The following is a 25,914-nucleotide window of genomic DNA, read 5'->3' as shown; positions in this document are numbered from 1 at the left end:
GTTGGTTGCTGCTAAAATAGAGTGGGGAACTTACCCAATTTTAAATTGTAGGTAGCAGGGAAATTCCCCCTAAATGGGTTTCTGTTCCAGCATTGAGGATCCATTTGCCCCTGTGTCATGAAGCCTGAGTGGGATAGCATTCCCCTGACATGCAAAAACAAATTGACAACAGTAGTCAGGGTCAGAAAAATATCTGAATCACTAAATGGTTTCCAGAAAGAGATAGATAGATTTCTGATTTTTAAAAATGGGTTCAAGAGATATGGAGAACAGGGAGAGAGGAGGATTTGAGACCAGGGAAAGATCAGCCATGATCTGATTGAATGGCAGAGCAGGCTCAAAGGGCTGAATTGCCTACTTCTGATCCCAATTCCTTTGTTTCCTATGTTTTTTTTCCATGTATCCCAAACTCCCGCAAGCAAATCTTGAGTCTTCCTTGTCACCCTTGCCCTCTTCGCCACTTGAAATACATGATTGGCAGGGATCATCCTGTGCATCCTCAGCTGCAGCCTCCAGTTGACCCAGATTGCATTCACACTCCACTGTCTAGGGCACTGTGATTCCAGCTCAGGCTGAGCCGGATTCTGATCCTATGGCCGGGATTTCACAGCCTCGCTCAAGTGAGACCGGAAAATCCCGCCTGAGAGCAACGGACATTTCCGTTGTCTGCCCCTCGCCCGCTCCGATTCCATGGCGGGTGGGGTGGTAGAATTCTGGCACACATATGGAAATGACAGGGCAGAGAGTGCCCCAGTCTAACTCCTCAGCTGAAAGATAGCATCACCAGCAGTGCAGCTCCCCCTCAATATAGCATTGTAATCCCACCCTGAAATGAAACTGGGCAAAGCTTGGGTGGTAGATTTTTGTCCACACATATCATAGAATCATAGAAACCCTACAGTATAGAAAGAGGCCATTCGGCCCATCGAGTCTGCACCGACCACAATCCCACCCAGGCCCTGCCTCCATATCCCTACATATTTACCCACTAATCCCTCTAACCTACGCCTCTCAGGACACGAAGGGCAATTTTTAGCATGGCCAATCAACCTAAATATCTCATTGATTTCAGTGGGTTGAATATCAGGTGGATTCTGTAATTAATGTACAATCCCTGATAAATAAGCTTTAAAAATGGCACCCCGGTCACGTTGCACTTCCCGTTTTCCTAAACGGTCACCATTCAGATACTAATCTTCCTTCTTGTTTTTGGCACCAAAGTGGATAACCTCACGTTTATCGACATTGTACTGCATTTGCCAAGTATTTATCCACTCAGCCAGCCTGTCCAATCAACTTGCAGCCTCTTAGCAACCTCCTCAGAGCACACACTGCCATCCAGTTTAGTGTTGTCTGCAAATTTGGAGATTTTGCATTCAATTCCTTCACCCAAATCATTAATATATGTTGTGAATATCTGGGGTCCCAGCACTGAACCCTGCAGTACCCCACTAGTCACTGCCTGCCGCTCTGAAAAGGACCCATATATTCCCACTCTCTGCTTTCTGTCTGCCAACCAGTTCTCTATCCACACCAATACATTACCCGCAATACTATGAGCTTTAATTTTGCTCATTAATCTCTTGTGTGGGAACATTCACTGGTTCTCCCTTGTCCACTCTACTGGTCACATCTTCAAAAAATTCCAGAAGAATTGTCAAGCACAATTTTCCTTCAGTGAATCCAGGGTGAGGTAGCTAAATGGATACAAAATTGGCTTGATGACAGAAGCCAGAAGGTGGTTGTAGAGGGTTGTTTTTCAAACTGGAGGCCTGTGACCAGCGGTGTGCCTCAGGAATCAGTGCAGGGTCTACTGTTATTTGTCATTTAAATTAATGATTTGGATGAGAATATAGAAGGCATGGTTAGTAAGTTTGCAGATGACACCAAGATTGATGGCATAGTGGACAGTGAAGGAAGTTATCTCGGATTGCAACGGGATCTTGATCAATTGGGCCAGTGGGCTGGGGAATGGCAGATGGAGTTTAATTTAGATAAATGCGTGGTGATGCATTTTGGCAGATTGAACCAGGGCAGGAATTACTCAGTTAATGGTAGAGCATTGGGGAAAGTTACAGAACAAAGAGACCTAGAGGTTCATAGCTCCTTGAAAGTGGAGTCACAGGTGGACAGAGAAGGCATGCTTGGTTTCATTGGTCAGAACATTGAATGCAAGAGTTAGGATGTTTTGTTGAAGTTGGACAAGACATTGGTAGGGACACACTTGGAATACTGTGTACAGTTCTGGTCACCCTATTATAGAAAGGATATTATTAAACTAGAAAGAATGCAGGAAAGATTTACTAGGATGCTACCGGGACTTGATGGTTTGAGTTACAAGGAGAGACTGGATAGACTGGGACTTTTTTCTCTGGAGCATAGAAGGCTGAGGGGTGATCTTATAGAGGTCTATAAAATAATGAGGGGCATAGATCAGCTAGATAGTCAATATCTTTTCCCAAAGGTAGGGAGTCCAAAACTAGAGGGCATAGATTTAAGGTGAGAGGGGAGAGATACAAAAGTGTCCAGAGGGGCAAATATTTCACACAGAGGGTGGTGAGTGTCTGGAGCAAGCTACCAGAGGTAGTAGTAGAGGAGGGTACAATTTTGTCTTTTAAAAAGCATTCAGATAGTTACATGGGTAAGATGGGTATGGAGGGATATGGGACAAACACGGGCAATTGGGACTAGCTTCGAGATGTAAAAAAAGGGCGGTATGGACAAGTTGGGCTGAAGGGCCTGTTTCCATGCTGTAAACCTCTACAACTCTATGACTCTGAATCCATGCTGACCTGGACCGATCCTATCACCGCTTTCCAAATGCTCAGTTATTACATCCTTAATAATTGACTTCAGCATTTTCTCCACCACCGATGTCAGGGTAACCGGTCTATAATTCCCCGTTTTTTCTCTCCCTCCTTTTAAAAAAAGTGGGGTCGCATTAGCAACCATCCAATCCACTGGAACTCTTCCAGAGTCTATAGAATGCTGGAAAATGATCACCAATGCATCCACTATTTCTTGGGCCAATTCCTTGAGTACTCTGAGATGCAGAGCATCAGGCCCTCGGGACCTATTGGGTTTTAATCCCAACAATTTCCCCAATATAATTTCCTGACTGATAAAGACTTCCATCAGTTCCTCCTTCATGCTAGACCCTCTGCCTCCTAGTATTTCTGGAAGGTTATTTGTGCCTTCCTTAGTGAAGACAGAACCAAAGTGTTCAGCTGGTCTGCCATCTCATTCCTGGGCAGGTGATGGGCAGGGGAGGCATGTCGGGGGTCTGCCAGAGTATCCATTGGGAGGGGCCTGATGCCTCGATGCCGGCAAACTGTGTCGGTGTGGGGGAAGAACATGCAGCCGATGAAGGGGAGGGGAGGGGATCCAATGTCAATGGGGGTGGGGTGGGGGTGTGGTTGGTGGGAGGAGGTCTCTCAGTTCACCGGCAGATCGGGGCGCAAAATGGCGTTCCGAGCGCTCTGAAGCCGGTTTCACCTCCTCCTCCTCCATCTCCTCCCCTCCCACTATGCCCCGCCCCCTCTCCCAACCCTCCTCCACCACCACCAGCCCGTACCGGTGCAAAGCTTCCAGCTGCCCAGAAAAATGACTGAGTCCCAAAAGATTGAAATCCAGAACGCACTGAAAAGACCAGTGCGGAGACCTCCATTTTAAAAAATTCATTCGTGGGACATGGGCGTCACTGGCTGGCCAGCATTTATTGCCCTTCCCCAGTTGCCCGAGGGCAGTTGAGAGTCAACCACATTGCTGTGTGTGGTAAACCACTGTTAAGCTTATTGCCTGTGTGTGTGTGTGACATGCCTGGGCATGCCCCTGCCGGCCCTGCCTCAGACTCCTCCCCCCCCTGGTCCAGGTATAAAGGTGACTGCTCCCAACCCCCCCTGCCTCAGTCGCCGGACCAGTTCATCAGCATGGGTGTGCTCCAAGTCTTTTGCGAATAAAAGCCTATTTGTTCTTGCATACAAACTAGTCTTTGATTGATAGTGCATCATTGTGGCTCTGAGGTCACATGTAGGCCAGACCGGGTAAGAACGGCAGATTTCCTTCCCTAAAGGACGTTAGTGAACCAGATGGATTTTTCCGACAATTGACAATGGTGACATTTTGCCACCAGTGTGACCCTTTGGGAAAATTCTGCTCACAAAGAATGCTGGTTCAGTTCTAGCATTTTAAAATGATTACAATGTGACAACTACTTAGAGAAATAATTGACCGCGTTGCTTCAGCATAAACATAAGAAACCCCAAATCTGTGTGGGTGGCACAGCTAATTTGAACAAGTGGGATTCCCAACCTATCATTGTTACTGATAGAACCACAAATAATAATTTAGGGAATCAGAATTCTGCAGCGGACAACAGAAGCTATTTAGTCTGTTGTTTCTGTGTCACCTCCGAACAATGTTTTATTTTTCAAATGCTTATCCGTGTCTTTGTTAAAGGTTATTGTGGGTTCAATTTCTTCCACTGTTTCTGGTGGGGCACTCAACGTCCTCATGATCTTCCCCAGAAAATAATCCTTCTCTCCTTTCTGTCTTTGCTTTCCAGTGTTAAATGACAGTTGTCGGGGTCTGAGAGGGTTAGCAGCTGCCAAAGTTCAGGATGCTGGGTCAGTAATTGTTGGAGTTTAGAAGGATGAGGGGGAATCTTATTGAAACTTACAGGAGACTGCGAGGCCTGGATAGAGTGGATGTGGAGAGGACGTTTCTACTAGTAGGAAAAACTAGAACCAGAGAGCACAACCTCAGACTAAAAGGACAATCCTTTAAAACGGAGATGAAGAGGAATTTCTTCAGCCAGAGAGTGGTGAATCTGTGGAACTCTTTGCCACAGAAGGCTGTGGAAGCCAGGTCATTGAGACAGAGTTCGATAGATTCTTGATTAATAAGGGGATCAGGGTTATGGGGAAAAGGCAGGAGAACGGGGATGAGAAAAATATCAGCCATGATTGAATGGCAGAGTGGACTGGATGGGCCGAGTGGCCGAATTCTGCTCCTATGTCTTGTGGTCTTAAGTCCGCAGGCCACACTTTCTTCAGTGATGGGAACCAACTTGTCAGGGAATGGAGCCCTCGGGCAGGAGCAGGGCACTTATCCTGGTGCTGACTAAGTGGCCCTGGCAATGGAGGAATCTGGGAGGTGAATCATAGCATCCCTACAGTGCAGAAGGATTCCATTCAGCCCATCGAGTCTGCACCAACCACTATCCCACCCAGGTCCTATCCCTGTCACCCCACATATTTACCCCGCTAATCCCTCTAATCTACACATCCCGGAACACTAAGGGGCAACTTAACATGGCCAATGCACTTAACCTACACACCTTTGGAGTGTGGAAGGATTCTGGAGCACCCGGAAGAAACCCACGCAGACACGGGGAGAATGTGCAAACTCTGCACAGACAGTGACCCAAGGCCGGGAATCGAACCCGGGTCCCTGGCACTGTAAAGCAGCAGTGCTAACCACGGTGCTCCAAGCGCTGTACATCGGCAAAAATGTACAACAACGTCGTTTTTCGCTTTCTTGAGTTCTCTGCCAATGGCAGATCCAACCCAGAGCTCCATGGATGGGGCATGGAGGGAGGGGTGGTCTCAAATCAACTCCAGCCAGAATGGAGAACAAACCTTGTGCTGTTATAGAATCAGAGAATCTTTACAGTGCAGAAGGAGGCCATTCAGCCCATCGAGTCTGCACCGACTATGACAGCGTATCTAACCCTGGCCCTCTTCCCCCGCCCTATCCCCATAACCCCACACATTTACCATGGCTAATCCATAGAACCTACACATCTTGGGACACTAAGAGGCAATTTAGCATGGTGAATCAATCTAACCTACACATCTTTCAGACTGTGGGAAAAAACTGGAGCACCCGGAGGAAACACACGCAGACATGGGGAGAACATGCAGACTTCACACAGTTACCCAAGGCCAGAATTGAACCCGGATCCCTGGAGCTGCGAGGCAGCAGTGCTAATCATTGTGCCACCGGCTAAGGCAGGAGGAAGCAAGGCTTAACCTTAGCTAACCTTAGCTAGTCCCCCTGACACTAAGGGGCAATTTAGCATGGCCAATCCACCTAACGCGCTCATCATTGGATTGTGGGAGGAAACCAGAGGACCCGGAGGAAACCTACGCTGACACGGGGAGAACGTGCAGACTCCACACAGACAGTCACCCAAGGCCGGAATCGAACCCGGGTTCCTAGCGCTGTGAGGCAGCAGTGCTAATCACTGTGCCACCTTCAATTGTGTTCAGTCTTTGAGAGGAAAACTCACACTCAATATAATTCACTACATTCAAAGGGTAAGAAGGTCAGCTGTGCTCAACCTTGTCGAGAACATCCAGAAATAAACAAATCGCTTTCAGTATTTCAAATCATTTTCATGAAGTTCATCTTTCACGAAGCTCCAAGTATCTTTCACTAGTTTCTGATATTGTTTAAGTGTCGGACACTTCGAACAAATACCTCAGTGAACCAATAATTTTCAACATTTTAATAGAATCATAGAATCTCTACAGTGCAGAAAGAGGCCATTCTGCCCATCGGGTCTGCCCCGACCACAATCCCACCCAGTCCCTATCCCTATAACCCCATGCATTTACCCTAGCGTGTCCCCCTGACACTAAGGGGCAATTTAACATGATCAATCCACCTAACCCGCTCATCTTTGGACTGTGGGAGGAAACCGGAGCACCCGGAGGAAACCCACACAGACATGGGGAGAATGTGCAAACTCCACACAGACAGTGACCCAAGCCGGGAATCGAACCCGGGTCCCTGGCGCTGTGAAGCAGTAGTGTGCCACCGTGCCGTCCCAAAGTTCTGTAGCATAATGTTTATTATTTTCATTGCTGGTCATTCATTTGAGCAAACACAGTTGTCACTAGTGTAATTAGTTTGATGTTCCCCGTACAATGTCATCCAAAACTCTAGCTGTCTCTATCTTAATCTGCACCAAGATCTATGTAACCATCACATTTGTGCCTGCTGATGATCTGCATTGATTCTTGGTCCACCAACAATTCAAATGATCATCCTCACATTGAGATCCATTCATGGCCTCATTCTCCGTCACCTCCTCAAACCCTACAACCATCCGAGAACTTCATGTTCCTCCAATTGCAGCCTCCTGTGCACCCCACCACCACACTCCCATTCTCGCCACCATTGTGGTTGTGCTTTCAGCTACTGGGGCTCCATACTCCACACTCCCTCTCTAAATCGCTCAACATCGACACCTCCCCTCACATCCGAAAGAGCCTTTGTGAATACCCAGCTCTCTGACCAAGTTTTTGATTATTCCCTCCGAATATTTCATTCTTTGGCTTGATGTTCATTTATTTTGTCACACCACTGCGAAATAGCTTAGAATAACTTCCTCTGCTAAGTGCACTAACTAAATGCGAGTTCTTATTTTTGGCTTCAGTGGAAATAAAATGAATGTACAAAAATTGTGACATGGTTTGCTGACCCAGGCAGAAACTCCAAGGTGTTTTATGAAGTTAGCCTAGACCCTAAGGTGTTTCACTCCAGGTATGATTCAAGTGACCCACTAGGGAGCTTTTATCAAATAAAGTTTATTTAAGAACACAGTTAGAATATAACAAAAAGAATTAGCATAACTTTTACCAAGCACAAGACTTAAACATGACACAGTATAACTCCTGACAGCTAGCTCTCTCTGTTGTTCCAAGTTAAACACCATCCCACAGACACACACCCTTCTTTAGACATAGCACAAAAAGCAAGTGCGCTCATGTGATGCTGGATCTTCAGCTTTGTAACACCTATGGACAGAAATCCAGGCCAGCTGTTTGCAGAGAAGGATATATCCTCAAAACAGACAATTCAGGGAGGTAAAGTTAATCTCTGGTGGCTTCCATAAACAGCCACACAGAGAACAGAAACTCCAGCTCCAGAGAGAGGGAAAAAGCCCTATTGCTTCTCTCCACTTCAAGCTATTGCAGAAATGCGAAACTAAAAACTGGACTTTTCTCTGAAACATTGCTATCCCTGACCACATGACACGACCTGTCAATCACCTCCAATCAAACTCCACTCAGCAATCCCAGGGGACACATTAAAACCACAGAACACTGTATTAGCCCAGATTAAAATCAACATGATATCAATTATATCGCCTCAGCAACAATGAGGGACACCAGCTACAGGCAACATGGTGCCAACAAATTGCAAGCACTGCAGAAACATCCTGCAGAGAAACATGATTAAAATACATTTCTTAAAGGCACAGTATCGTCACATGACCCACAATCAACCATTGCACACTACTGCACAAAGTGCTCTGAGTGGAACAATATGATACAAATTTATTGCCAACCAGCAATGTAAATGTAGCCCAGCTGCACACCATTACCTCCATTTAGCCCCACCAACATGCTAGGCCAAATACTATTCCAATCTGTTCTGCACAGTGCCGCCTGGATAACACTCATAGACACAAAAGGGCAGCCTGAAATATAAACAAAATATAGGGCATGCTTATAGCATAAAAATCTCTTATAATGTGGAGTCAGTTTACTGATGCCACTCTTAAAGGCAGCATTCCCCATTACGTTAGCCACCAGCCACATGGAGGCACGATGGCACAGTGGTTAGCACTGCTGCCTCACAGCGCCAGGTTCCTGGGTTTGATTGCCAGCTTGGGTCACTGTCTGTGCAGAGTCTGCACGTTCTCCCCGTGCCCGCGTGGGTTTCCTCCGGATGCTCCAGTTTCCTCCCACAGTCCAAAGATGTGCGGGTTCGATGGATTGGCCATTCTAAATTGCCCCTTAGTGTCAGGAGGCTAGCTAGGGTAAATGCATGGGGTTATGGGAATAGAGCCTGGGTGGGATTGTGGTTGGTGCAGACTTGATGGGCCGAATGGCCTCCTCCTGCCCTGTAGGATTCTATTAGGGATCCAGGTGAGGTTAATTGTATTACTGGTTAATTATTAAAAAGATGAGTAAATGACATCGTTGGACCTGCGAAACATAACCCACAGCGTTGGAGAGTTTTTATGTGGATTTTTAACATTTCTATTCATTTGTTAGAAGAATGGTAAGATGGAAGGCAGAGCGTGCAATGTTTTTAAATTGCTGTGCATGCTTTGTTCTCTTGGTTACCGCATTTTGGTTGTCAACTAGAATCGTGTGTAACACTGGTGAAAATACACAGGGTTTTCAATATCATGAATATTGCCAGGATATTGCCCGCAATATTGCTGGGATGGTTTTGGTCCCACCTGTGGTGGGATTCGTCGCAGGTGGGACAGAAAAGTTGATGGACCAGCCAAAGGTCCATTGACATTTTGGGAATGCTGTAGGATCGGAATGTCGCGGCCATCATATGGAGAGCAAGGGCAGTCATTGGAGTAAGCATGACCAATTAGAATTTATAGTGCAAATCACTATCCTATCACAGACTTCTTTGGTTCATTCTCCAATGGCCCTTTTCTTGTTTAGAAACAGTTCATCTCTTAACACCAACCAGTTTTGATGGAAGGTCATTGACCTGATATGTTAACTCTCTTTCTCTCTCCACAGATTCGACAAGACCTGCTGAGTGAAAAATATATTTGAAAACAAATTACATTACACTAGGTTTGTACTCCCTTACATATACAAGCATGAGGGGTGATCTTATTGAAGCATTTAAGATGATTAAAGGATTCAACAGGGTAGGTGGGAGAGAAACTATTTCCTCTGATGGAGAGTCCAGAGCAAAACCTAAGATATAGCTAGGCCATTTCAGAGTTGATATCAGAAAGAATTTCCTGACTTAAAGCATACTGAAAATACTTCCGCAAAATAGCTGTTGAGGCTGGGAGTCAATTTAAAATGTATGGATTTAATTTGGAATGGTAATGAAGGTTACGGAACCAAGGTGGATCGATGGAATTCAGGTAGAGTTGAGCCAAGATCTAATTGTATGGCAGGATCAGGCTAGAGGGGCTGAAAAGTTGACTGCTGTCCCTATGTTCTTGGGCAGCACGGTGGCACAATGGTTAGCACTGCTGCCTCACAGCGACATGGGTTCGATTCCTGACTTGGGTCACTGTCTGTGTGGAGTTTGCACATTCTCCCCGTGTCTGTGCGGGTTTCCTCTGGGTGCTGCAGTTTACTCCAATCCAAAGATGTACAGGTAGGTGGATTGGCTTTGCTAAATTGCCCTTTAGTGTCTCAAGATGTGTAGGTTAGATGGATTAGCGGGGTAAATACATGCGGTTATGGGGACAGGGGATGGCCTTGGGTAAGATGCTCTGTCGGACAGCCGGTGCAGACACGATGGGCTGAATGGCCTCCTTCTGCACTGTAGGGAGTCTATGATTTTGTGATTGATTCTTATGATTGTCATGAATTTTGTCAGTTTCCAGCATGCTGCATAGCATGCATCTCTCTCCAGTGTTGTCCTCTCTGTGTAAGTGCCCATTTAAAATTACTACTTTCAAAGTAAATGATTAAAAGGCAGCCAGGAAATCTACTAGAATCTATAGTGAGTGCTGCCTAAGCAGATAAGTGCATGTCTCCAATATAGCAACAGATGATAGAGTACATGAATAAATTGGCAGCGAGGGTTGAAAACTCTGACTAGCAGAGTTCATGTCCAAACACTGGACATGTTTGTACTGTGCTGCTGCATGGATTATTTTCATGGCATTAACTGAAAGTAGCAGTCAACCTCTTGCTCCACCTTGGCAAAAACTTTGTCGTAAGCTGCCATGAAGACCCGGTTATAGAAGAAACTTCCGTGGGTTGATATAACCAGTGACACTTGCCAAACAAAAGAGAAAATTATGGAAAATCTCAGCAGGTCTGGCAGCACCTGTCAGGAGAGAAAAGAGGTGACAAAGCATCATCTGGACTCGAAACGTCAGCTCTTTTCTCTCCTTACAGATGCTGCCAGACCTGCTGAGATTTTCCAGCATTTTCTCATTCGGTTTCAGATTCCAGCATCCGCAGTAATTTACTTTTATCCGATATCTGCCAACACTTGCCAGAACAATATAGGAAGTTAGCATAGGGTTTCCATGATTGTTTCACAATAAAACAGAAAGTTATAGAAGGGTTAGCTTTGGAGAGGAGAGAAACTTTGCTCACAGTGATACTCAGCGCTGCTATCAGACCTCTGCTGACCCCGAGCAGTCCCTGAACTGGTTGTAATCCAATAAATTCAGCAAATCACAAGTAAAGTCTAAAAGGCAAAATACTGTGGATGCTGGAGTCAAACAAAAAGAGAAATGCGAGAAAATCTCAGCAGGCCTGACAGCATCTGTGGAGAGAAAACAGAACCAACATTTCGAGTCTGGATGGTCGCGTTGGCTCTATTCTCTCTCCGCAGATGCTGTCAGACCTGCTGGGATTTTCCAGCATTTTCTGTTTCTGTTACAAGTAAAGTCTACTTGGCTGTAACCTGTCCAATTGCAGAATGGATTACCACATAGCCATGTAACTAGTGCCAAGCACTGTTAATTTCTTGTCAATTGCAGTGTTACAGTTTGTTAATATTATGTCAACTATTGTTGATGCTTTGTCCGTTGCATTGTTAAGTTTGGTTACTGTCAGTTGTTCAGGTTAAGAGAAACAGGTGGCGGGTATTAATTATGTATTGCTGAAAAAAGAGAAATTCTTGATAAAGTTTTTTGTCCTGCACTCATCAGGTAATTTGCAAGAATACAAATCTAAGGGAAACCAACCCATTGATGCTGTATGAGAAGAGAGTGCTGATTGGTTGACAAGTCTGATGAAGCACCGATGAAAGGTCAGCTCTGACCAAGAGGCACCCAAACTCGAAACGTTGGCTCTGTTCTCTCTCCACGGATGCTGTCAGGCCCGCTGAGGTTTTCAAGCATTTTCTGTTTTCGAACCGGATGCAGTTGCATCCCTTTCATTAAGTTAATGAGCACAGTAAAAGAAGTCTCACAACACCAGGTTAAAGTCCAACAGGTTTATTTGGAATCACGAGCTTTTGGAGTGCTGCCCCTTCATCAGGTGATGACAAAGGAGCAGCTCTCCGAAAGCTCACGATACCAAATAAACCTGTTGGACTTTAACCTGGTGTTGTGAGGATTTCTTATGTGCCGACCTCAGTCCAACACCAGCATCTCCACATTTAAGTTAGTGATGCAGATTTTGTTAGTGGGCAGGGGAGGGCCAGCCAAATGTTTACAGCACACTTTAGCACGAGAGCAAACCTGAAAAAGCAGTGGGGGTGGTTGCTGCCAGAATTATAATAGCAGTGGGGGGAGGGAAGGGGGTGTGTGGGTCGGTGGGGAGCGGGGGGTGGAGTGTAGATTTTGGGCGGTGCTGGTGTGGGGGAGAAATTGTAAAAGGGGTACTGCTGGAATTCTTCAAGTCTCCAGAGCTTGAGGGGTGAGGAGAGAAATTAAAATGCAGACCTTCACAGATAATAATCTCTGGATATATGAGCCACATGCCAATTGGCATTGGGACACTCAGATTAAAGGGTTAATGAGACAGATGCTGGAGACTTGTCATAAAACAGAATACAGGAAAAACACAGTAGACCTGGCAGTGTCTGTGGGAGACTTGATGTTTTGAGTCCGATATGCCTCTTCTTCAGAAAACTTTCTTCGGAAGGTTAAATACATGGCTGAAAGGATCGTGCGAGAGGCAGGATTTTTGATTTCTGGGGCTCTGACACCAGTCCTGGAAAGAGATGATAAAAGCAAAATACTGCGGATGCTGGAATCTGAAACAAAAACAGAAAAATTTTGGAAAATCTCAGCAGGTCTGACAGCATCTGTGGAGAGAGAATAGAATGAATGTTTCGAGTCTGGATGACCCTTCGTCAGAGCAAAAAGGGGAAACTGTTGCATTGAGCTGGGTTTCATTAACCTGGGCTGGGACCAGTGTTCTGGTACACTGAAGAACTATAGTGGGAGATAGGGTTTTGAATTAATAAAGTTGGGATGTGAGGATTCAGGAAAGGGTGAATTCAAAAGAAGTGAGAAAAATGTCAGGGCTATAGAGCAGCAATTTGGGTTAAATTAAATGTCGTGGATCCAGTAGAGACAAAGAACTTAACAAAGGTAACACGGCATTAGAAAATAAGTAAAAATAGAAAAAGAATTAAAGTTAAATGCACTATATCTGAATGCATGAAGCATTTACAAGAATGAGATGAATTAATTTATTTTCAAATGCAAAGTCCCTAAGCTAAGAAGGTTCTTCCAGTCCTGTTGAGTGTGGATAGGTCTCCATTGAGTCTGTGGATTGGACACTCTTCCATGACGTGGTGCATAGTTTGCTCTCTCCCACAGGCACATAGGGGGCTGGCACTAATGCCCCATCTGTGGAGGTTGGCCAAGCTGGTGGCTGTGGGCAGTCCTGAGGGTGGACCACCCTTTCCTTGGAATATTCAAACCAGGCAGTTGTTGGGTTGGGTTTGGGACCAGGTACTTGTTTGTCATGTCCAATGATTCCCATTCATTTGTCCAGGTAGAATGTTGAAGTCCTGTGTGGGAGAATTTTTCCAGATCAGCCTTTTTGATGGGAGTCGGACCTTGGATGGGCTGAATAGATCAACATGAAGGGGCGGGTGGGCATTGCAAACTTTTTCTATCATTCTGTGGGTTGTTGCAAGTTGGTGGATATGTGGAGGAGTGATGTTTGCCAGGACAGGGAGCCAAGGGAGTAGTGTTGAGCATAGTGTTCCAGTGATGATACACGTGTGTGTAGTGTGTGTGTGTGTGTGTGTGTGATGATCTTGATCAAACAGGGGCTCGGTATTCTGCTACTGAGTATGAGGGTTCGGAGGGTAGCAGCACCTACATTGAGCCAGCTTGTTTGGCAATCAAGTTGTTTCTGGATTTGACCGTGGCTGCAGTTGTTTTTAGATGTTTCCGGAAGGTCAGTGTTCTATCTAGGATCACTCTGAGGTATGTTGGAGTTGGATGGTGCTTTAACTTTTAGCCATTCATTTGAAAGTTGATCTCTTTATTGGCTTTTGCATTGTGGGCACAGTTAGAAGTCTCACAACATCAGGTTAAAGTCCAACAGGTTTATCTGAAATCACGAGCTTTCGGAGTGCTGCTCCTTCATCAGGTGAGTGGAGAGGCAGGTTTCACAAACACGGCACATGTAGACAAAGACACAATGGCAAGATAATGGTTGGAATGCGAGTCTTTTCAGGTAATGAAGTCTTTACAGGTACAGACAGTGAGAGTGGAGTGAGGGATAATCACAGGTTAAAGAGGTGTGAATTGTCTGAAGCCAGGACAGTTAGTGGGATTTTGCGAGCCCAGGCAAATCGCAGGGGTTACAGATGGTGTGACATGAACCCAAGATCCCGGTTGAGGCCATCCTCATGTGTGCGGAACTTGGCTATCAGTTTCTGCTCGGTGATTCTGCGCTGTCGTGTGTCTTGAAGGCCGCCTTGGAGAACGCTTACCCGAAAATCAGAGGCTGAATGCCCTTGACTGCTGGAGTGTTCCCTGACAGGAAGGGAACACTCCTGCCTGATGATTGTCGAGCGGTGTCCGGTCATTTGTTGTCATAGCGTCTGCATGGTCTCTCTGATGTACCATGCCTCGGGATATTCTTTCCTGCAGCATATCAGGTAGACAAAGTTGGCCGAGTTGCATCAGTATGTACCGTGTAGCTGGTAGTTGGTGTTCTCACATGTGATGGTGGTATCCATGTCAATGATCTGGCATGTCTTGCAGAGGTTGCCATGGCAGGGTTGTGTGGTGTCGTGCTTGCTGTTCTCCTGAAGGCAGAATCACCGAGCAGAAACTGATAGCCAAGTTCCACACGTGTGAGGATGGCCTCAACCGGGATCGTGGGTTCATGTCACACTATCTGTAACCCCCACCATTTGGCCTGGGCTTCAAAAACCCTACTAACTGACCTGCCTTCAGACAATTCACACCTCTTTAACCTGTGGTTATCCCTCTATTCACTCGCACTGTCTGTACCTGTAAAGATTTGATTGCATGTCAAGACTCACATTCCAACCATTATCTTGCAATTGTGTCTCTGTCTATATGTGCCGTGTTTGTGAAACCTACCTCTCCACTCACCTAATGAAGGAGCAGCACTCTAAAAGCTCGTGATTCCAAATAAACCTGTTGGAATTTAACCTGATGTGAGACTTCTTACTGTGCCCACCCCAGTCCAACATTGGCATCTCCACATCTTTTGCATTGTGGAGATGGAATAAGTTGGATACTGTTTATGCAAGGCGTGTCTTGAGTTGCCATGTGTTGTTCAAATTTTACAAGTCCTTGTTTATGGTGAATTGATAGCACAGATAGCAAGTAATGGGTGAAATGCGGTTACAGAGACAACGCGACCAAGGTTGGAAACTAAATGCACCAAGGTACTTAATTTTTAGAAGGAGTAAGCAAAATTGAAAGAGAGCAGGAACTTTGTATCTGTCTTCATGGTACAAGACACAAAGATATTGTGATTTATGAAAATTGAAGAAAGATATAGATTCGTAACAAAATAGTAGGAGGTCTCGTGGAACAGTGGGTCATGTCTATGAGGCAGAAGCTCTGGCTTTCATTCTCACTCCAGGCTTGGTGGCTGGGGGAGGGGAGTTCATAATGTGGCCAAAAAGTTTCAGCGTCAACCTGCAAATCCTTCTAACACATACCAATGTCAGGTGGTAAGCATGGGTGAGATTCCTGTTCAACCATTTGATAGAAAGAAAATTGGAGATTCCACCATTACTGTTCCGAATTCTGGAATACCATGTGCTTCTGTAAGTGACATGCAACTTGGACTTCTTGAGTGAACTGTTACATACCAAAGAAATACTGGGGAAATGAATGCAATGTAAAAGTTGATAAAGCCCCTGGATCAGATGGCCTGTATCCTGAAAGATGTAGCTACAGCAGTGATGGGCAACCTCGGCTAATGAGTGATTCGCATGAGTGGCCCTCCTTCATCTCAGTGGGCCGTAAGATTGAAATCAGGCTTGTTCACTAACCATGACCTCGTGAATAAGATTAAATATATTTAATACATGCTGAATATTTCAGAACGAGTTATAGAAAATGCTTAATCATTTATACATCAACTTCAAATGATAAAAACAAAAAAAAATTATACTTTGGCCACAGAGGGAGCGCACGGCTCTCACAGTCAATGCTGTAAGCAATCAGCACACACCTCACTTCACTTGCCCTTGTTTTATGTGTCATCTTCAGTCACACTGGTAGAAAATAAAACAACATGGATGGAAATCAGTGAAGTGTGGCAACCCTGCGCACGGGCAATGGTCAACAAAATATCTCGTGGGCCGCATTCGGAAGCCAGATGGACCAAATATGGCCCCCAGGCTAAAGGTTGCCCACCACTGAGCTACAGAGATAAGGGAAATCGGTTTTAGCTCAGTTGCCTGGACAGCTGGTTTGTGATGCAGAGAGACGCCAACAGTGTGGGTTCAATTCCCGTACCGGCTGAGGTTATTTTCAACCTTGCCCCTCACCTGAGGTGTGGTGACCCTCAGGTTAAAATCAGCACCAGTCAACTCTCCCTCCTCGAATGTCTATCGTCGCCTGGGCACTGTGGTGACTTTACCTTTACAGAGACAAGGGAAGCATTCATTATGATATTTGAGAATTTCCCAGATATTTGCTTCTTACAAGTTAGTGGGAGCCTTTTTTAACTTTAACTTGCTTCCATTTTTCTGTCATTTCTTTGTGGAAGTTTTACTCTAAACCTCCAAGAAATGAGGCTATAATTTTGTGTGTTTAAGTTGCCATCACTTTCCAACATTTTGTCCCACCAGAAACAAAGTCACATTTGTTAGCAAAGTTCAAAGAGTTAATTCCCGGAAGCTGTTCTATTCATTTGTAGCATTAAACGTTCTGTGAAATGGTCCAATTAATAGCCATAGAGAAATTACCACATGTGACTTCAAAAACAAATCTCATACAAACTGTTAAGTGGTGACTATTTTTGTTTGCCATGTCGCATCTTTAAAAAAGCTTTTATATTCTCACGGGGGGGGGAAGGGAAGTGTCTCCTGTTTTAACTAGCTGTGATCAAATTGTAAATTCATTGATAAAGAAATCATCACAGAATCCCTACAGTGCAGAAGGAGGCCATTTGGCCCATCGAGTCTGTGCCAACCACAATCCCACTCAGGCCCCATTCCTGTAACCCCACATATTTACCCTGCCAATCCCCAACACTAGGGTTAATTTAGCATGGCCAATCAACCTAACCCACACATCTTTGGAGTGTGGGAGGAAACTGGAGCACCCGGAGGAAACCCACCCAGACACGTGAGAACATGCAAACTCGACTCAGACAGTGACCTGAAGCCGGAATTGAACCCAGGTCCCTGGCACTATGAGGCAGCAGTGCTAACCACTGTGCCACCGTGCCACCCTCATGTCGACAGAAATGTTTTTGCAGTGTAATCACATTCAGTTCAGCTCCTCAAATGCCCTTGTGTTTCTGTCATGCCCTGGATGCTTCTGAAGACATTAAACCGAGGCGCTGTCTGCTCTCTCAGGTGGATGTGGAAGATCCAATCACACCATTTGAAGAAGAGTAGGAGACCTCTCCCTGCTGCCCAGGGCAATAGTTTTCCCTCAACTAATGTTCCCCAAAAAAGTATCATGTTGCTCTTTGTGGGATCTTGCTGTGTACAAATTGGTTGCCTCCTTTCCTACATTACATGTACCTGGATGAACACTTGACATGTCATATCATTCAAGGCTATGGGCTGGTAAATGAGATTAGGTGGAAGGTAAGGTGTTTCTCACATGTAGATGCAGAGTCGATGGGCCGAAGGGCCTCTTCTGCACTGTATGATTCTCTGATTCTGGAAGTGGTTACACTTTAGAAGCACTCAATTGGCTGTAACATTCTTTGGGGTTGTGAAAGGTGCTATATAAATGCAAGTTCTTTCTTTCACACGTGACTGAGCCTGTCTTTCATTCACTCCAACCACACGATATTCTGTGCACTGCGAGGTACAGCATCATTTCATAGATCCATATACTTCATACTCTGCTGCACATTGTGTTGTCTGCAGTCACTGATAAATCATATCACTCCCCTCCTCACCCACAGACTGAGCCATCACACTGAACTCCTGGCTTCATGGACAGTCATCAACATGAGGATGACATTGCCCAGAGAATAGAACATAGAACATAGAAAGCCACAGCACAAACAGGCCCTTCGGCCCACAAGTTGCGCCGATCACATCCCCACCTCTAGGCCTATCTATAGCCCTCAATCCCATTAAATCCCATGTACTCATCCAGAAGTCTCTTAAAAGACCCCAACGAGTTTGCCTCCACCACCACCGACGTCAGCCGATTCCACTCACCCACCACCCTCTGAGTGAAAAACTTACCCCTGACATCCCCCCTGTACCTACCCCCCAGCACCTTAAACCTGTGTCCTCTCGTAGCAACCATTTCAGCCCTTGGAAATAGCCTCTGAGAGTCCACCCTATCCAGACCCCTCAACATCTTGTAAACCTCTATCAGGTCACCTCTCATCCTTCGTCTCTCCAGGGAGAAGAGACCAAGCTCCCTCAACCTATCCTCATAAGGCATGCCCCCCAATCCAGGCAACATCCTTGTAAATCTCCTCTGCACCCTTTCAATGGCTTCAACATCTTTCCTGTAATGAGGTGACCAGAACTGCGCGCAGTACTCCAAGTGGGGTCTAACCAGGGTCCTATAAAGCTGCAGCATTATCTCTCGACTCCTAAACTCAATCCCTCGATTAATGAAGGCTAGTACGCCATACGCCTTCTTGACCGCATCCTCCACCTGCGAGGCCGATTTAAGAGTCCTATGGACCCGGACCCCAAGGTCCTTCTGATCCTCTACACTGCTAAGAATGGTACCCTTCATTTTATACTGCTGCTCCATCCCATTGGATCTGCCAAAATGGATCACTACACACTTATCCGGGTTGAAGTCCATCTGTCCCTGTTTCAATAGACAGAGCAGGAAGGCATCTGTCGGGACTTGAGTCTATTCTCCCACTGTGCCAATGGGTGGATAGGACGTAGAAACTGTGATGACTTCAGCCAGGCTCATGAGCCTGGCTTGCTAGAGTATGAACTATCTGATGAGTCTTAATTGATGGTTAAATCAGGGAGCCTCATGCTCCCTATTTAAAGCAGGTGTGTCAGATGCCCAGCCTGCATTCAGCAGGGAGCAACTGGAGAGCTGGCTGTGTACAGATGTATGGTGTAAATAAAGTAACTTGGTGACGGGACTTTTGCCTCCGTGGAGTTATTGCAGAAACATAGAAAATAGGAGCAGGAGGAGGCCATTTGGCCCTTCGAGCCTGCTCCGCCATTCATTATGATCATGGCTAATCATCCAACTCAATAGCCGATCCCACCTCCCCCCATATCCTTTCATCCCTTTCACCTCAAGTCTTATAACTAACTGCTTCTTGAAAACATTTTGTCCTCAACTACTTTCTGTAGCAAATTCCACAGGCTCACCACTCTCCAAGTGAAGAAATCTCTCCACATTTCTGTCCAAAACAGTCTACCCTCTATCCTCAGACTGTGACCCCTGGTTCTGGACTCCCCCACCATCAGGAACATCATTCCGACAGCTACCCTGTCTAGTCCTGTTAAAATTTTATAGGTTTCTATGAGACAGCCCCTCATTCTTCTGAACTCCAGCGAATACAATCGTAACCAATTCAATCTCTCCTCATACGTCAGACCTGCAGTCCCAGGAATCAGCTTGGTAAACCTTCTTTGCAATCTTTCCATAGCAAGAACATCCTTCCTCAGATAAGGAGACCGAAATTACACGCAATATTCCAGGTGTGAACATTGGTTGCTTAAAATCATCTTATTTTCTTGATTTAAGTAAAAATGGGACGGTGAGTAAATAATTTTAGAGGAAAAACTGCACTGTAGCCCCCAGACAATTCATATTGCCAAATGAAAATAGTCTTGCAACATCATTAAAATAAAGGAGCTTGTCATTGACTTCAGGAAACATAGTGGAGGACATGCCCCTGTCTACATCAACAGTGATGATATGGAGATAGTCGAGAGCTTCAAGTTTCTAGGTGTTCAGATCACAACGATCAGTCCTGGACCCTCCAGGCCAGTGCTATAGTTAAGAAAGCCCACCAATGCCTCCACTTTCTCAGAAGGCTAAGGAAACTTGGACTCTCACCAATTTTTATAGATGCACCATAAAAAGCTTTCTATCCAGTTGTATCACAGCTTGGTATGGCTCCTGGTCTGATCAAGAACGCAAGAAACTACAAAGGGTTGTGAATGAAACCCAGTCCATCACACAAACCAGCCTCCCATTCATTGACTCTGTCTACACTTCCTGCTGCCTCGGCAAAGCAGCCAGCAGCAAGGACCCTATGCACTCCAGCCATATCCTCTTCCACCCTCTTCCATCCAGGAAAAAATATAAAAGTCTGAAAACATGTACCGACTGACTCAAGAACAACAGAAGAACTGCTCCCGTCAGACATTTGAATGGTCTTCTCATCTATTAAGTTGATCTTTCTCTTCATCCTACTGGTAACTGGAACATAAAATTCTGCACCATCTCCTTTTCCTTGTCCCCTATGTGCTCTATGAATGGTATGTTTTGCTTGTATAGCTTGCAATAAACAATACCTTTCATTGTGTCCCAGTATATGTGGCAATAAATCAAATCAATCAATTATTAGAATTAAGATAAAAGCAAAATACTGCAGATGCTGGAATCTGAAACAAAAACAGAAAATGCTGGAAAATCTCAGCAGGTCTGTCAACATCTGTGGGGAGAGAATAGAGCCAACGTTTTAAGTCGAGATGTCTAAAGTCTAGATGACTCCCTGCTCTGACAAAGGGTCATCTCGATTCATAGAATCCTACAGTGCAGAAGAAGGTCAATGGTTCAAGTCTAGATGTCTAAAGTCTAGAGGTGGCATGGTGGTTCACACTGCTGCCTCACAGCGCCAGGGACCCGGGTTCGATTCCCAGCTTGGGTCACTGTCTGTGCGGAGTCTGCATGTTCTCCCTGTATCTGCGTGGGTTTCCTCCCACAGTCTGAAAGGCATGTTGGTTAGGTGCATTGACCCGAACAAGTGCCAGAGTGTGGTGACTAGGGGAATTTCACAGTAACTTCATTGCAGTGTTAATATAAATCTTACTTGTGACTAATAAATAAACTTTAGATGACTCCCAGCTCTGACAAAGGGTCATCTTGATTCATAGAATCCTACAGTGCAGAAGGAGGCTATTCGGCCCATCAAGTCTGCACCAACCACAATCCCACCTAGGCACTATCCCCATAACACCATGTATTTACCCTAGCTTGTCCCCCTGACTAAGGGACGATTTAGCCAATCCATCTAACCCGCACATCTTTGGGGGAAACTGGAGCACCCGGAGGAAACCCACACAGACATGGGGAGAACACACTCCGCACAGACAGTGACCCAAGCCGGGAATTGAACCCGGTCCCTGGCGCTGCGAGGCAACAGTGCTAACCACTGTGTCACCGTGCCACCCCAACTCAAAATGTTGGCTCTATAACCTCCCCACAGATGCTGTCAGACCTGCTGAGATTTTCCAGCATTTTTGTTTAAAATATTAGAATTCTTGTGTTAGCGAGAAGGAAAGGGGATGGTATTTCCGTAGGGTGCTGTATGCTGGGGTTTGACCATCTCACGGGACCCAGATATACACAGAGCCGGCATTGTCGCTAATGAGCCAACAAGCAGAGAGCTCCAGAGGGAAGACCATCACTCAGCAATTTCAGGGAAACTTCACGCTAAATGTAGCAATTACAGAAAGACTCACACCACCTCCCATTTATTGAGCACTAAACACTCCTCCTGTCTACTTTCCCGACCAGAACTAAATCCGAACGCCCCTGAAACATTCCCCAATCTGAGTGGGGTTCATGAAGTGTCCCAATCTTCTGCTCCCGCGGTGCTGAAGATGGCTGGAGGTATTTCACACAGGACAGGGCTTACGGGTTAGTTTGCTCCCATTCATATCTGCCACTCGAATTCCCAAATCATTTCCACAGCGGTCAAGTCGGACCTCAAATCCCAGCTTTTCCAGATCGTATCAGACTTTCCAAGTTCACTCATTTCACACAGAAGTCAATCTCTCTCCAACAAAACAGTCACAGAATCCATACAGTGCAACGCAAAAAACATGTCAAGAGTGCCTTACTGTCTCTGGAGTTCTCCTCCTCCTCAGGGTTCTTGTGATTTTCTCCTTTATTTATCTGTGATTAAATGTCTCGCTTGCTTGCTGGAGTTCTACAATTTGCAGCTCTCTCTCTCTCTGTCTGTCTTTCCGCCCAAGCGATGAAACAGTTAAGTCTCAGTGGAGGACCTCCCTCACTTACCATAAAAGGGGACTGAACGAGACTAAACCAGTAGAGCGAGAGGAGCCCCAGCAAATAACAGGGGGTCGATTGTTGCAGGCAGCCCAAGTTCATTCCTCCTGTGGTATAACCATTCCAGATCACAGTCTACTCCCCCACCACTGCTGAAGGCATACACATGCACACCATGTGTTGTTGCAGTGAAACGACCCAAATATATATGTCTGAAACGACAGCGGTTCGTTTGTAGAACGACTTTAACATAAACTAAAAGATCCACTCATCTCACAGCATCAGACCCTGGCACCAAGCCTCATAAGGATGGCATGGTGGCACGGTCGTGAGCACTGCTGTCTCACAGCACCAGGTGCCCGGGTTCAATTCCGGCCTTGGGTCACTGTCTCTGCGGAGTCTGCACATTCTCCCCATGCCTGCATGAGTTTCCTTCGAGTGCTCCGGTTTCCTCCCACAGTCCAAAAGACGTGCTGATTGGGTGCATTGGCCATGCTAAATTCTCCCTCAGTGTACCTGAACAGGTACAGTAAGAAGTCTCACCACACCAGGTTAAAGTCCAGCAGGTTTATTTGGTAGCAAAAGTCACGAGCTTTCGGAGCGCTGCTCCTTCGTCAGGTAAGTGGGAGTTCTGTTCACAAACAGGGCATATAAAGACACAAACTCAATTTACAAAATAATGGCTGGAATGCGAGTCTTTACAGGTAATCAAGTCTTAAAGGTACAGACAATGTGAGTGGAGAGAGGGTTAAGCGCAGGTTAAAGAGATGTGCATTGTCTCCAGCCAGGACAGTTAGTGAGATTTTGCAAGCCCAGGCAAGTCGCGGGGGTTATAGATAGTGTGACATGAACCCAAGATCCCGGTTAAGGCCGTCCTCGTGTGCGGAACTTGGCTATCAGTCTCTGCTCAGCGACTCTGCGTTGTCGTGTGTCATAAAGGCCGCCTTGGAGAATGCTTACCCGAAGGTCAGAGGCCAAATGCCCGTGAACGCTGAAGAGAACACTCTTGCCTGTTGATTGTCAAGCGGTCTTCATTCACCCGTCTGCATGGTCTCCCCAATGTACCATGCCTCGGGACATCCTTTCCTGCAGCGTATCAGGTAGGCAACGTTGGCCGAGTCGCAAGAGTATGTACTGTGTACCTGGTGGACGGTGTTCTCACGTGAGATGATGGCATCTGTGTTGATGATCCGGCATGTCTTGCAGAGGTTGCTGTGGCAGGGTTGTGTGGTGTCGTGGTCACTGTTCTCCTGAAGGCTGGGTAGTATGCCCTATTTATATGCCCTGTTTGTGAACAGAACTCCCACTTATCTGATGAAGAAGCAGCGCTCTGAAAGCTAGTGGCTTTTGCTACCAAATAAACCTGTTGGACTTTAACCTCGTGTTGTGAGACTTCTTACTGTGTTTACCCCAGTCCAACGCCGGCATTTCCACATCCTGAACAGGCACCAGAATGTGGTGACTAGGGAATTTTCACAGCAACTTCATTGCTGTGTTAATGTTGGCCTGCTTGTGACACTAATAAATAAACTTTAAACTTAAACTTTAAACTTAACCTGTTGCCTCACAGCACCAGGGACCGAGGTTTGATTCCCAGCTTGGTGGTGGCACAGTGGCTAGCACTGCTGCCTCACAGCGCCAGGAACCAGGGTTCAATTCCTAACTCAGGTGACTGAGTGCGTGGAGTCTGCACGTTCTCCCTGTGCTTGTGTGGGTTTCCTTCGGATGCTCCAGTTTCCTCCCACAGTCCAAAGATGTGCAGGTTAGGTGGATTGGCCATGCTAAATTGCCCCTTACTGTCCCAAAATGTGTAGGTTAGATGGATCATAAATATGTGGGGTTATGGGGATAGGGTGGGGGAGAAGGCCAGCGTAAAATACTCTGTCAGAGTCGTTACAGACTCGATCGGCCAAATGGCTTCCTGTACGGACTCTATGAAGGGGGTTGACTAAAAGCTTGCTCAAAGAGATTGGCTTTAAGGAGCATCCTAAATGAGGAGGTGGAGAGGTTTGGGGAGCTGAGGGCTGGGTTGTCCAGTGGTGCTGTGATACAGATTGGGGATGCACAAGGGGCCAGAACTGGAGAAGTGCTGAGAACTTCGGGTTGTTGTAGAATGGGGAAGCTTTTACAGAAATACTGAGGGCAAAGAAAGGAACTGAAAACAAGGAGAGAAAAGTGCGTTTCTAATTAGCCATTACTTGCACTTTTGAACATCTGTGATGAAACATGGCAGAATGATGTGCTGCATTCAACCAGCCTCACTGCTTTAACATGAGAATGACCTTTACATTATAGATGTGTACAAAATTACACAGTAATTGGGTTTTGGTAGTTTGGAGGGTTGGCCATAATTCTTTTCAGATCGATCTGGTTTAATGTTGTTCAGTTATTTTTTCCACCCATGGAGTGATGTCTCAGAGCCTTCACCAATGGGAGGGGAACAAGACAGTACACAACTTAAATGTATGAAAAGAAGCACTCATCTGCGGAGAGTGGAGTACCAAGGCAACAAAGATTTAAAGTGATTGGTAAAAGAAGCTAATAAAGGACATTTTCTTTTACACAGCAGGTTGTTAAGGTCTGGAATCACTGCTTGGAAGGCTGATGGAAGCAGATTCGATAATTGTTTGCAACATGAAACTGGGTTTTTCTGTGAAGGAGAAGAAAGCAGTGCAGACTAATAGAGAAAGAACAAGGGAGTTTGACTAATTAAATAGCTGCAGCAAAGAGCCAGCACAGCCATAATGGACCAAATGGCCTCTTTCTTCACAGTATCTTTGATTTGATTTGATTTATTATTGTCACATGTATTAACATACAGTGAAAAGTATTGTTTCTTGCACGCTATACAGACAAAACATACTGTTCATAGTGAAGGAAAGGAGAAAGTGCAGAATGTAGTGTTGCAGTTATAGCTAGGGTGCAGAGAGATCAACTTAATGTGAGATAGGTCTATTCAAAAGTCTGATGGCAGCAGGGAAGAAGCTAATCTTGAGTTGGTTGGTTCGTGTCCTCAGACTTTTGTATCTTTTTCCCGATGGAAGAAGATGGAAGAGAGCATGTCCGGGGTGCGTGGGGTTCTTAATTATGCTGGCTGCTTTTCCGAGGCAGTGGGAAGTGTAGACAGTGTCAATGGGTGGGCGGCTGGTTTGAGTGATGGACTGGGCTTCGTTCACGACCCTTTGTAGTTTCTTGTGGTCTTGGGCAGAGCAGGAGCCAAACCAAGCTGTGATACAACAAGAAAGAATGCTTTCTATGGTGCATCTGTAGAAGTTGGTGAGAGTTGTAACAGATATGCCAAATTTGTATGATTCCTTCTGTTGGAAAAGGCTCCCCAACTTTGGTAAGTAAACTGGTTTTTACGCCGCCTGCTCCCTTATTTTCTAACATTGCTCAGTTTCTAGGAGAGTTTGAGCCCAGAAATTGTGTTAATCAATTTGTATAACTGTGGATTCAGTGGCTGAAAAAAAACTTTTCTTCCTGCCTCCGACTCTCCGAAGGCTCCTGGTGTCAAGGTCAAGTTAAAAAAAAATTAAGGAATGTTCCAGAGTGCTTTTTATTTA

General features: G+C 45.7%; 1 protein-coding gene across 1 annotated transcript in view; it reads right to left on the bottom strand.

The window, feature by feature from the left end:
- Positions 1 to 22,261, bottom strand: part of LOC144493000 (uncharacterized) — a 160,733-nt gene extending 138,472 nt beyond the window's left edge. The window contains exon 1 of the mRNA XM_078211768.1: positions 22,183 to 22,261. The gene's annotated coding sequence lies outside the window, so the exon portion shown is untranslated. The remainder of the gene's footprint in view (positions 1 to 22,182) is intronic.
- Between the last annotated feature and the right edge of the window lie 3,653 nt (positions 22,262 to 25,914).

The sequence above is a fragment of the Mustelus asterias genome, chromosome 4, assembly GCF_964213995.1.
Source record: "Mustelus asterias chromosome 4, sMusAst1.hap1.1, whole genome shotgun sequence".
NCBI classification, from domain to species: Eukaryota; Metazoa; Chordata; class Chondrichthyes; order Carcharhiniformes; family Triakidae; genus Mustelus; species Mustelus asterias.
This window is presented reverse-complemented; position numbering and strand designations above follow the sequence as displayed.